We start from the raw sequence: 13,846 nt of genomic DNA on the forward strand, positions 1-13,846 counted from the left end.
GATGTAAGTGCAATTTAAGCACATGTTTTAGTAATTTGCATGGCTCGTGACGTGTCAGCAGTGGTCGTCCAAAAAGTATTTCGCGCTGTTCCGAATTTAACGAGACAGTGATAAAACAGTTACCGTTTTCTCTACTTTTCTCAGTAGTTATCACGCTTGATTCTAAATTAGTACCGGATGAAAGTATCTCCACTACAATTTTTGGAATGGAGGATCTTTTCCCCGGCTATACCGTAGTACGCGACAAAATGATAAAAATGGAACACTGTTGAAGAGGGAGAAAGCGAGACACTTGTAAGACAATTGTTTATGCTCATATTTTTTATTTACTTGCCCTTCAGATAGACATAGTTTGCAACACTTTATTGCTATCAATAGTTCAGTTATTCTCGTTACATAAGCAGCACTGAATACAATGTGCATAAATGTGCGCTTTGTTATAGTTTGAGGAGCTTTCCCAATTATTTTCTCTAGTGTGCGAGAAGCATGACATCGTCAATTGACGATGTTGCCTATCGCTCCAGAATGTGCGTGAATCGAACGAGCTGTGCTTATGTTAGTCCTTGCAAAGAGCCCTTTCGAGGACACACACGCATGCCTTGAAATTCGTTTATTTTTAGTATGGAGCTTGTAGTACTTCCGAGTTCTTCGGTAACCTTGAAGAGTGAATATTTTGCAAGAGGTTTTTAAACACTTCGATGGCACAAGGTTATCCTTCTCTTGAGGCAGCACTTGGTAAGTGCAACACCAAGCTCAACTTTTCATTCTCTAGGGAGAAACTATTCTCACATGCCAACCTTTTTTTTTTTTTGCTAGATCGTCTAGATGTGTACCTCAGATCCTACTAGTTGAAACACGCTTACGTTACAAATTAATCGCTCAAAAAACCTGACGTAATTGAAAAGGAAAGGAAAAAAAAAACGAACAAGACTGAGTTAGTCCACAAACATTATGTGTATAGTTACAGGGCGTTTTTCTGAACTTTACATACTTTTATAGAAAAGCTGAAGAGCAGCATAGATTTTGTGTTTGCACTTTCGAGTTACACGGCCAGGTGGACATAGTCTCGAAGAGGGTATGCAACTATATAAGATGACTAATATGCCGTTTGCAAAAGTTCCAGGGAGCAGCGCGTGCCAGGACATGCTGTGCAAAATGACAGCGACACTGCATACACCGGTACAGCGACGACGATGATCGGAGACGATAGCAAATCGCTGTCGTTTTCCACAGCATTTCCCAGCACGCCCTGCCAGGGCGCGCGCTGCTCCCTGGAACTTTTCCAAATGGCCTATTATCTAAAATTCATTAATTAACTCTTTAATTCGGGAATTTGGCGCAAAAGCGAGATAGCAGATTGGGAGACAATCCTAATTGAAAGCAATTCTATTTTTTTTAATCCTGAAGCGCTCACGTGCGTTAAATATCCATCGCCCAATTTTGATATGTCAATGAGCCGAAACCGACACAGGCTGACACGCCTCACGTGTAAGTGTACTCCAATTACCTCCTTTTACCATTCTGCGGCCCAGATAAGCCTCCGTCGGCGAAGGTGATGAGCTCCTGAGGCGCGCTGTTTTGATTTCGGCACACTTGCACGCGCGCGTTTAAAATGATGATGATAGGTCAGGGGTTTATGGCGCAAAGGCAGCTACGGCCATAATGCGTCAAGACAAATGTTGAATGTGTACCTAAAGTAAAAAATGATTATATTGAGACCAAACAGCCCGTTAAGGATTTTTAAAAGATATAATGACTTTCAATGAGGACTATCTCCCATTCTGCTATCTAGGTTTTGGCCGAAATTCCCTAATTAAAGGGAGACTCTGGTCCCAAAACGTGTTGAGGCAACAGTGCGACGTCAATCCGTACCGTATGATATTTCAGTGAATGCAGTTTATCATCCCCAAGATCTCCGCACAGATAACTAGAAAATGAATAATTTCCTTCGAGTGATTAGGCGCTCCTCCACGAAAAAGCAGTCAAGCAACACTGGGCTTCACCTCACCGGTATTCCTCGTGTATTGCTCTCTGAAGGTTTTGCCGTTACTGCTGGCGAATATTTTAGAACGAAATCAAGGAAGAAGAGCACGAAGTAGTTACAAAGCGCGTGCACGAAAAACAGCCGGTGGCCAACACGAGACTACCGGTGATGTCGCGCATGCTACAGGAGGTAGGAGAGGGAACCTTCAGAAGTTTCGTTTTCGTTTTCAGCTTCCCAGCTCTTTTCATAACTGCCAAACCAACTTTATTTATCTTTTCGGAAGAATGTATCGAATTTATTTACAAAGCGATTATAATATAGTTTCATATTGTTCGGGACTTTCATTAAAGGGCTAATTAATTATTAATTAAGGTAATTATTCATCTCGTCGTTACATACTCTCTTTGACAGGACGTCCGCTTGGCCGTATATCTCAACTGAAACTCAACTCAAACACAAAATCTACGCTGTTCTCATAGCGTTTAATAAATATTCTGTCACGGACAAGAAAAATGCCGTGTACATAACTTATGTAATTACTGATGTATGTATGACATTGCTTATGTAGTGCGACGAACTATGTTTATCGCACCCCAGAATCAGTGATACGTATTAGCCTTACATCATTTTTTTCGTTTCTTTCTTTTTTTCGCTGATGTTATTTGTAACGTGTGAGTAAACGATGTACCTATTTCTGTGTGGCCCTGTGGTGAATGTCATGATATTCAAGTTCCTAAATATTACGTACAAAACTATGAGACGCTGTGCTGCTACGCAGTAGTCGACGCACGTTTCTTTACCATCGAAACCACAATCAATGACTAGCATAAGTAGGACTATGTAGAACAAAACATGAATCTACACGGCACATGCTCAGGTTCCGCACTCAATTGCGTTTTTTAGGCTTTTTGCTTTACTCGTTTTCATTGAAGACCTCTCTCGCGCTTAAGGGACTTGAGGGCGTACTGTTTCACGAACTGGCGTAAATGGAGCGTGGAAAAAGATGGGCGATGAAAGCGATGGGCACACGAAGAGACGACTCAACAGTAGTAGTCTGTGTCGTTTTATCGTGCCCATCGCTCGTGATCTTCAGCATTGAGCTTCAGGACATAGGTGAGAGTATGGCATAGATGCAAGCAAGCTGGAGCACGAACTCCATAATGTGAAAAGCCTGAGCCTGAGCACTACCAGCGGGACACACCTGTGTGTTCGTCCGACCCTCGAAGCGCGCATGGACTCAGGCTTTTCACATTGTAGAGTTCAAAGATAGCAAAGGAACCAGAGGACAGCATAAATCCTCACTATTCCAAGTGCCTCTCTTGTTCACTACAACTACGCTTTGCAATACCTACGCAGATAAATAAAAAGTTAGACTTCGAACTTAGAAACGTAGTCACGGTACGGCGTGAAACGAGATCTAACTCAGTGAAATCTTGCGTGAGTCATCGCTGAGCTTCGTTCCATGACGGCGAAAACCACTCCACTATTCTAATACACCATAAGCCTGTTGTGAAAGACCACTTGCGTTACATGAGCAGCGCACTGAACGTTGATTACGGTTTTGAAAATACTGCTACCTATGCAACAGACCGCATTTCTAAATGATACGATGCGGTAATATTGTTATGTGACAATCCACAAAACTAGAAGCATCATGGCGGCTCTTTACCTTTTTAGCGTCGTTTTTCTGTTCCCGATGCAGTTCTTCCACTACACTTGGTGGAGGGGACGGTAAACGTGGGGTAGTACGAATCGTTGTGCTTGTAATTTGGCCCGTTGTCGTGGGAGACAGCACATCCTCGTTCTTTGTCGAACGAACCTTTGGGGTCATATCGTTTTTTACGTACTTAGGATATAGCAGATATCCAACATAAATGGGGTACAGCAGAAATGTAACAGAGTAAATGGAATATACAGAACAGCTCGGCTTAGAAAACACAGTTAAATGTGTAACGTTTTGCTTAAAAATAAAGCATTTCAGCTCACAGCACCGTAGAAAAGCAGTCCCGTGCAGTGCGTGCAGGAACTTGTTCTTCTTCCTCGCACACGTAGTCGCCGTGATCCAGAAACTGATTGAAGATTGGGCAGGGCTATATGGAACTATGACGAATAGATGTCCAGTACGCACTATCCCGGTGCCGGCTGTGCTCTATGGGGTTTTGGTTTTCCCTGGGTTTTTCACAGCCGCTGCCCACCATATGACGATACAGTTTCCTTAGAAGTCGGCCCAGGACGCGCATCTTACCTAGGAAGTTAGTCGTGATGTTGACCAACACCATACCATCTGCGTTAGTCGTGAGTGACTTTTTCTTGCCTGAGCGTGGCCGACAAAAGGATTCGGATTCACTATCACCATGGATATCCCATGCAAGTACGTGAAGTGATACGTGTAGTGCGATATTAAAGACAGTTGAGAAAGTTGCCGCTACGCCACTCGGCCTCGGCCACGCGGTCACCCATTTTCAAAAGGAGCGTTTGTGTATGATCACTATCTGCGGCCCGCGACTCAGTTTCAGTTGGAGACCCCTGCTATACAGGAAGCTGTCAAATCCAAGAACAGCAAAGTGATCATGATGGCAATTGATGTTCTGAGGCTGGAACACATAGAAAGGACAAATTGGACAAATTGTTCCAGCCTCAGAACATCAATTGCCATCATGTTCAACAGATGCCGCTTGCGTCGATCCCGTCGTATGAATGTGTGTATGAGTGAGAAAACATGTAAGAGTGAAAGAGGGATGAGTGAGAGAGTGCTCGGTTTGTCTCTTCAGATGACGCACCCTTGGAAGGCGCTGGGAAGGTGTGTTAGCTTAGCTCAATAGGCGATTTGAAAAAGTACAGGGAGCAGTGCGCGCCCTGGCAGGGTGTGCCGGGAAATGCTGTGCAAAATGACAGCGATTTGCTATCGTCTCCGATCGTCGTCGTCGTCGTACTGGTGTGTGCACCGTCGCTGCCGTTTTGCACAGCATTTCCCGGCATGCCCTCTCAGGGCGCGCGCTGCTCCCTGGAACTTTTGCAAACGGCCTATTGGTAGAGCCCTGGACCGGTAATTCAGAAGATGTGGATTCGAGTCCTACAGCTGGCTAACCTTTTCAGTGACTTCCTTCTTTCAGCAGCAAAGTGATGTCAACCACTTCAAAGGAATCGGGTGCCTTGCGTATCGTGTTGTTGGAACCGTTATCCGAAAAACCTTCCAATGTGCGCAATATCATCTAACCCCCTTCACGCTTCCTTTTAAATCACCCTACTGAACCGGCGCACAGAGGACGATTTGGCTGGACAAAACCCAAACACTTAAAGTTCACACCCAGTCGTACCAATCAAATCCGTTGGAAATGAAGCTTTTCCCCTGAAACATTTATCCCAAGAGCGACGAAAAAATGTACAATCATCCGCATGCCTGCAAAGCGGCACAACTATATCGCGAGGCAGTTTTGACACTTTGTGCTCCTTGCAAGGCCTACACTCTAAGAAAAAAGGGCTTGAAAAGGTGGTAACTTCTATAGTTACCCCACAGGTCAACATAGCGTCTGATAAAGGGTGTAAAAAGGTGGTAAAATCAATTATCATATATCTAAATTGCTACAAAAAGGCGTACGCCCCCCTCGCTCACCGAATCAGAAGCGATAACCCTATCATTCGTAGGAAGCAGGTAGAACTTTGCAACCTTTTCGGCAAAACATATGCGACAACTATTACCTCCCAAAAGGTATAACTGATCCACCCTTTTTCCCTAATAGTGTATATCAGCCGAAATTCTGTTTACTCACGTTACTATTTTCCCGTTGTTTCACGTTTTGTGACGTAGAAACACCTCCTAGCAATTCCGAGCTTAGTTATTACTGCCACACAAGCCGTTGAACTTCCCTTTGTATCGTAACTCAGACTTAGATGCCACCTCCATAGGTCGGCGAATTCATTCATGATGGCCTTCACCGACTTCATTCACCATCACCTCATAGAGAATGATGTGATGTTGAATGAAGGACATGATGTGATGTGAAGTTGAAGTTGAATGAACGGCATGATGTGAAGTGAAGTTGAAGTTGAATGAAGGGCTATGATGGGATTTGAAGTTGAAGTCCGCGTGATGGGATTTGAAGTTGAAGTCCGCGTGATGGGTTTTGAAGTTGAAGTCCGCGTGATGGGTTTTGAAGTTGAAGTCCACGTGATGGGTTTTGAAGTTGAAGTCTGTGTGATGGGATTTGAAGTTGAAGTCCGCGTGATGGGATTTGAAGTTGAAGTCTGTGTGATGGATTTTGAAGTTGAAGTCCGCGTGATGGGTTTTGAAGGTGAAGTCAGTGTGGTGGGATTTGAAGTTGAAGTCAGCGTGATTGGTTTTGAAGTTGAAGTCAGCGTGTGTGGGTTTGGAAGTCGAAGTCCGTGTGTTGGGTTTTGAGGTCAACGTCGTAATCCTCCAGCAGCGGGCAGCCGGCATAGGTCGGCATTTTCCTAAGAATTCATTCAGCATCACATCATGGTCAGTTTTCTGCAAAGCCCATCACATCACATCACCGTCATAAACCATCACATCACGAGCCCGTAACTCAACTTCAACTTCAGAATTCATCACTTCATAACCCATCATTCAACTTCAACTTCAGAATTCATCACTTCATAACCCATCATTCAACTTCAACTTCAGAATTCATCACATCATAACCCATCATTCAACTTCAACTTCAGAACCCATCACATCACATCACATCATCCAACTTCAACTTCAGAACCCATCATCGACTTCAACTTCAGAAACCATCACCGACTTCAGAGCCCATAATCAGAATTCAACTTCAGATTCCATCGCGGTTTTGAAGTTGAATTCCTATGATGGGTTCTGAAGTCGGTGATGGATTTTGAAGTTCAAGTTGGTGATGGGGTTTTGAAGTTGAACTCCAACAAAGGCCTACGTGAGGTGTGCCCGGCTGGAGGATTACGACGCTAGCGTCCTGCTCGCCTGTGTTTGCGTGGGTTCCCTGGTAGTGGCGCCAAAAGCGTAAGCGAAGGAGGGGTATGCTGTTTGGAGGGTGCGGTGAGCCTGCACTCGGTTGGACTTGGAAGCAGGGTTTACCAATGAAGGAGGAAAGGGAGGGATACCACGTTTGACCTCCGCTGTCGCATGTGAACGGCGGAAGGTGTGTTGCTTGCGCGGTAGGGATGTTGCACAATGTTGCGCCCGTTGTTGACAGATAAGTGAGCGCAAAGCACATTGCGCGTTCATGTGGCTTCGGGTGACCGCTGATGGAGTTTTGAAGTTGAATACCAACGAAGGCCTATGTCGGTGTGCCCGGCTGCCCGCTGTTGGAGGATTACGACGTTGACCTCAAAACCCAACACACGGACTTCGACTTCCAAACCCACACACGCTGACCTCAACTTCAAAACCAATCACGCTGACTTCAACTTCAAATCCCACCACACTGACTTCACCTTCAAATCCCATCACACAGACTTCAACTTCAAATCCCATCACGCGGACTTCAACTTCAAATCCCATCACAGACTTCAACTTCAAAACCCATCACGTGGACTTCAACTTCAAAACCCCAAATCCCATCACAGACTTCAACTTCAAAACCCATCACGTGGACTTCAACTTCAAAACCCATCACGCGGACTTCAACTTCAAATCCCATCACGCGGACTTCAACTTCAAATCCCATCATAGCCCTTCATTCAACTTCAACTTCACTTCACATCATGCCGTTCATTCAACTTCAACTTCACATCACATCATGCCCTTCATTCAACATCGCATCATTCTCTATGAGGTGATGGTGAATGAAGTCGGTGAAGGCCATCATGAATGAATTCGCCGACCTATGGCAGCCGGGCACACCGACATAGGCCTTCGTTGGTATTCAACTTCAAAACCCCATCAGCGGTCACCCGAAGCCACATGAACGCGCAATGTGCTTTGCGCTCACTTATCTGTCAACAACGGGCGCAACATTGTGCAACATCCCTACCGCGCAAGCAACACACCTTCCGCCGTTCACATGCGACAGCGGAGGTCAAACGTGGTATCCCTCCCTTTCCTCCTTCATTGGTAAACCCTGCTTCCAAGTCCAACCGAGTGCAGGCTGACCGCACCCTCCAAACAGCATACCCCTCCTTCGCTTACGCTTTTGCCGCCACTACCAGGAAACCACGCAAACACAGGCGAGCAGGACGCTAGCGTCGTAATCCTGCAGCCGGGCACACCCCACGTAGGCCTTTGTTGGAGTTCAACTTCAAAACCCCATCACCGACTTCAGCACCCATCATAGGAATTCAACTTCAAAACCCCATCACAAACTTGAACTTCAAAATCCATCACCGACTTCAGAACTCATCATAGGAATTCAACTTCAAAACCGCGATGGGATCTGAAGTTGAATTCTGATTATGGGCTCTGAAGTCGATGATGGGTTCTGAAGTTGAAGTTGGATGATGTGATGGGTTCTGAAGTTGAAGTTGAATGATGGGTTATGATGTGATGAATTCTGAAGTTGAAGTTGAATGATGGGTTATGAAGTGATGAATTCTGAAGTTGAAGTTGAGTTACGGGCTCGTGATGTGATGGTTTATGACGGTGATGTGATGTGATGGCCTTTGCAGAAAACTGACCATGATGTGATGTTGAATGAATTCTTAGGAAAATGCCGACCTATGGCCACCTCTTGCCGCCTTGCGAGAGAAGCACTCTTGATGGGCCTCCTCGTGGACATCGCCAAGCAAGAGCACAGCACAACAAATGACGGGAACACATCCCGCAGTTTCTTTGAGAATCCATCCTCTTCGGCGTCCATCACAGGGATTTCGGAGGAACTGATTAAGAGGTGCGATATCGTTCTGCGCACACTCTCGTGCGGATGTGGTGTGAACAGTTCAGCCTTCGCGAGGTACGTTTTTGAAACAGCGCTGCTGTTCGTACAAGCATACCCATGGTATCCAATGCCCCCGTAAAACACAAAGTACACTGTTAGCCGAAAAGGTGTTCCGAAGAGATGACAATGGTACATTCACCACTTACACTCCTCTCACGTTGGATTTACTCCCCACGAAACGAGTAAAGACGGTCCTTTACCCCTTCGTTTGAGAGGAAGGCGTATATGAGGTGTATATACCTCCCATACGCCTCCCGCAGAAGTGGTACCACGTGCATTTTACTCCTTCTGTCACCTTCTCTCCCCGACTGCGCCGCCACTTTGCACTTTCATCCGCGTATATAGGACAAGTAGCTCCCAAAAAAAAATTTAAACGTTTCAACGCATTAAAAGCTCAAAGGTACACCTCAATAGGTGCACTCTGTCTCTTATTAGTCCGCAGTCCTCGCCAACGCACGCAAATTATTCCTGAACTTGTTTTATTTTGCCCAAGTCCTGTCTGTCTGTCTGTCGAAGTTTGTTCTGCCTTGCGCGATTTCCCGTTTCACGTCGGTTTGGTGGACGCGTTCGCAACCATGGGGGTGACACAAACCTGCCATTATTGTAAATACTCTCAAGCCGGAGCTCTTCGCAAAACCGCCATCTTGTCGTGGTCATATGTCATACGCAATGTCATTTTGAGGTCATGTGACTTTGTTTACCTATCGTTTTAGAGTTCGCCGACATATTCCCGTTGGAATACACAGGCGAGAAAATGAGCTGGGAAGTAACTGGTACCAGTTCGTTCCCAGTTTGCACCAACTGGTGGTCAACTGGTACCAAACTGGTAGCAACTGGAAAGTGAATTGGTACTGGTTCAAGCTGGGCTGGGGGCAACTGGGAAGTGAACAGGTACCAGTTCAAGCTAGACCAGTGGCAACTGGAAGTGAAGTTCACATGTTGGGGGAAGTTTCGCTTTCGGTACCGGACAGGTTTCTATGAAGATTGCAAGAGGACGTTGTAGGAACGGTCAGAAAGTAAATTTATAGTAGAAAAAAATCATATTTCAATTTTTGTAAGGTTCGTTAGTGTTACTGGAAGCTAATTTGGAATTGTTATATTTGTATTTTGCGCGTTCCTGCTCCCGCAATGAATGATGCGTTTACTAGGTAACGGTCGCTTGCTTAGCTCGCTGATATGCTGCATTCGTCATCGCCTGACGTATTTTGGGTTTTTGCGTTCGCCTGAGCACGCCTGAACTGAGATTTTTGCTCCTTATGTTCTTAGGGTGATGCTAACATAGACGTTGTTCTTATAATCGGAAGCATTTGTCTGTAAGTTACGACAGTGCGACAGCACAATGAGCGTCAGCGGCTTCACTACGGCTAGATCATCCACTAGAACATCTTCTCTGTGTCCCGCGTCACATTCGTGGCACCTGCAAATGCATGCCGTTTTATGAGTAACATCCGGTTTATGCTAACGTTACCAGCACGGCACAGGGCACTCTCGTGTTTTATATCCTTCACAGGGAAAACACGGATATTCTCGAACCAGCGTAACGCGGGTCTTGAAAACAAAGTCTTGAAACCGGTTTTCAGGACTTTGTGAGCGATTTCCCGTGTTAGACTTCACCAAGTGCAGCATATTCTGCTCTTGTGTGCTCCAGAATTGCTGCCATTTCATTTTGATCGTATTCATCAACGATAAACTGAGGTCTTGAAGAGGGACATCAAAGACTGTTATGTCAGCTGAAAGGGCAGCGGCACGATCTGCACTTTCGTTACCATGTATACTCACGTGGCTGGGCACCCAGCAGAAGATAAACGATAGCCTCTGTTAGCTATTGTATTAGCTAGACGTCGCACTCGCTGCACAAGAACTTTTTTGTGTGTTTTGGACTGAGCATATTGCCTGCAAAGAGCTGAGGGAATCTGTATAGATGACAGGGCTGGGCAAGATACTTCAAAAAAGTATCTTCGATGCCGATACTCGATACCCTCAAAAATTGTATTTCCGATACCGATACAAGATACAGAACAGAAATTGATTTTCGATACAGATACTCGGTACTGTATCGTCGATACTTCGATACATAACTGAAATCCCGAATATAATACAGCTGGTGTTATGATTCGCGAAGTTTACATCACTGAAATAACAATATAATAAAGCTGGTAATATGATTAGGGAAGTAAAAACATTTATTCGTTATTTCTAGAGCCATTAGTGTATTTTTATATCGCACTTTTTCTGACAGGGGTTGAACGTATCCGACCGCACGGAGTTAATGAAGCTGCACTGTCTAAGCAGCTAGTCTTGTTAGAACTTTAGATTGAAGCCATGGGTACGTTGAAACGATCGCATCAATAAGCAGCCTAGCAAAAAACAATTCTTTAAGACAATGTTCTTTGTGCGTACCGGTCTGTGAGCACTTGACTATACATACGAATAAACCTGAAACTTTTTTTCTGCTGCTTTTATCGTTTGGTACTGCAGTACTTCCCGGTAGCCTCTGACTTTGCCTCTGACTTGATTTTCTTAGTTGGCCGTTGTGAATTGTGAGCTGTAGAACGGGTTACAGTGCTCAAGCTAAGCCGGCGGTTATTCTTTCCGCATGGCAGACGCGGAATCCACACTTCGAGTCAAGCTCTTGCGCACTGAGGAGGGGGACATCGGGCAGCGCAGTTCCAGAAGCCGTGAGGTTGGTCCTGTTTAAGGCGTTTTCGGCGCGCCCGCCGTAGAAAGAGACGGTAGAGATACTTCTGGAACCAACTAGAAGCCGCGCGCGCCCACGAGCGCGTCCCAGGGCAGGGCCCAGGGCCTCCTCTCCGGGCGACCTTGACGATGGAGTGCGCGCGCGGACGTAAGCTTCGAACGAATTTATGGTCGACATGTCTACGCCGCTGCGGCCTGGCTTGTACTACCGCCTGAGCCAGCGCCGCCGACCCTAAGCCTCACAACAGCCTCAATATTTGCGTCTTTTTTTATTATCGAGTATCGTTAAAATACACGATACACTAAAAATGTATTTTCGATACCGATACTCCGATACTCTAATTTTTGGCACCCGATACCTAATACCGATACACAAAATGTATCGAAAGATTGTATCGAAGATACATGTATCTGCGATACTGCCCACCACTGATAGATGACTGATGACTCAACGCAATGTTGTAAAATGTAGTTGAGGCGCATGAACTTCTACACTGAATATCGACATGACTTTGTGTAAACAGTGAGTTCTTGTGGCTGTCCCAGTTACCATGGCACAAGATACACCAGCATTAGTCTTCGATCCGTCCGTGTAAAAAGCCACGTGGTTTCCAAAGCTTTCCCTTAAACCCTCAAATTCCTGCTGCAGCACAACCGTGGAAGTATCGCCTTTCCTGTACTTGGTCAGTGAACAGTTGGAATGTGATGGTGGTTGCCATGGAGGCAGGCTTCCACCAGATTCCAAAAGCGGAGTGTTGTAGTGGGTAAAATAATAAAGTTCAACTTCTCGGAAAACTCGCATGCTAAAAGGAGGAACTACTGTGGACTGTGTTTAGGAACAGTTGTTCAAAAGGCGTCCTTGTAACGCATGAGAGCGCTGCATGTTGTGGATAAGTACGAATCTTTAGTGCGTACATGACACCAAGATAAGCCTGTCGCCTTCCCAGAGACCACTCATTGCATTCGATGTATAGGCTTTGAACGGGTGAGGTTCGGAATGCCCTAAGGAGCAGTCGCAAGCCCTGATGATGTATAGGATCTAAGCTCTTTAGGACAGATTGACGTGACGAGCCATAAACTACACATCCGTAGTCCAGCCTGGACCGAACTGTGGACCCTGTACAATGTTTCTCTGTTTGCACCCCAGGACCTGTGAGACAGGACGTTTAAAAGGTTCAGTGATTTCATGCATTTAGCCTTCAAGATTTTGATGTATGGAAAGAGAGTAAGCTTTCTGTCAGAGACTAGACCTAGAAATTTATATTCTGTCCCTACAGCAAGATCACTGCCGTTCATTTTAAGTGACGACTCTGGAAACATTCCTCTAATTCTTGAAAATGGTACACATACTGCAGAATTTAAAGCCATTTTACGGGCAGAATTTAAAGCCATTTTTTCTGGACCATTTAGTTAACCTGTTAATTGTGAGCTGCAGTTGTCTTCCGCACATGGCTAGGTTGCAGGAAGAATATGATATTTGGTCATCATCAACATACAGCGAGTACTTGACTGAAGTGGGTATAATCTTAGTGATAGAGTTCATTTTAAGAATAAATAGAGTAACGCTCAAAACAGATCCTTGTGGAACACCATTCTCCTGCATCAAAGGACGTGAAAGGGTTGTGCCGAGTTGGACCCTGAATGATCTTCCTTGAAGGAAGTCGGCGATGCAGTGGAATAGATGACCACGTAATCCACATGAATGCAAATCAAGCAAGATTCCAATACGTCATGCGGTATCATAGGCCTTTTCCAGGTCGAAAAAGCAGACACACAATGTTGTTTCCGTACACAGGCTTCACATATGAATGTTTCTAAACGAACAAGAGGATCCGTAGTGGAACACCCGGTCCGAAATCCGCACTGATATTGGCCAATGCACTCATTTTCCTCAAGATAGTGTATGAGGTGGTTATTAACCATCCGCTCAAAAATCTTCCCAAGACAACTTGTGAGTGCCACAGGCCTATAGTTTGATGAATTTTATGCATCTTTTCCTGGTTTTAAGAGAGGGATAACGGTTCCACCTTCCAGCGAAAAGTCCTTCTTGCCATATAGAATTAAAGAAATCAAGAAGACTTTCCAGAGAAGTGTTTGACAAATGCTGTAGCATGGAGTAAGCTGTTCGGTCTGGTCCAGGCGCTGTGACTTTTGATGATGACATTGCCCTTAACAATTCTATCATTGTAAAAGGCATATTGTATGAATACCTCCCATAAGTTCCACTAAGATAATTCTGTTTCTCCGGCTGTTCTTTGATTTTTAAGAAGTCGCTACTATAATGCAAGGAGCGTGA

This window comes from Ornithodoros turicata, chromosome 5 (assembly GCF_037126465.1).
Source record: "Ornithodoros turicata isolate Travis chromosome 5, ASM3712646v1, whole genome shotgun sequence".
In the NCBI taxonomy this organism is placed as follows: Eukaryota; Metazoa; Arthropoda; class Arachnida; order Ixodida; family Argasidae; genus Ornithodoros; species Ornithodoros turicata.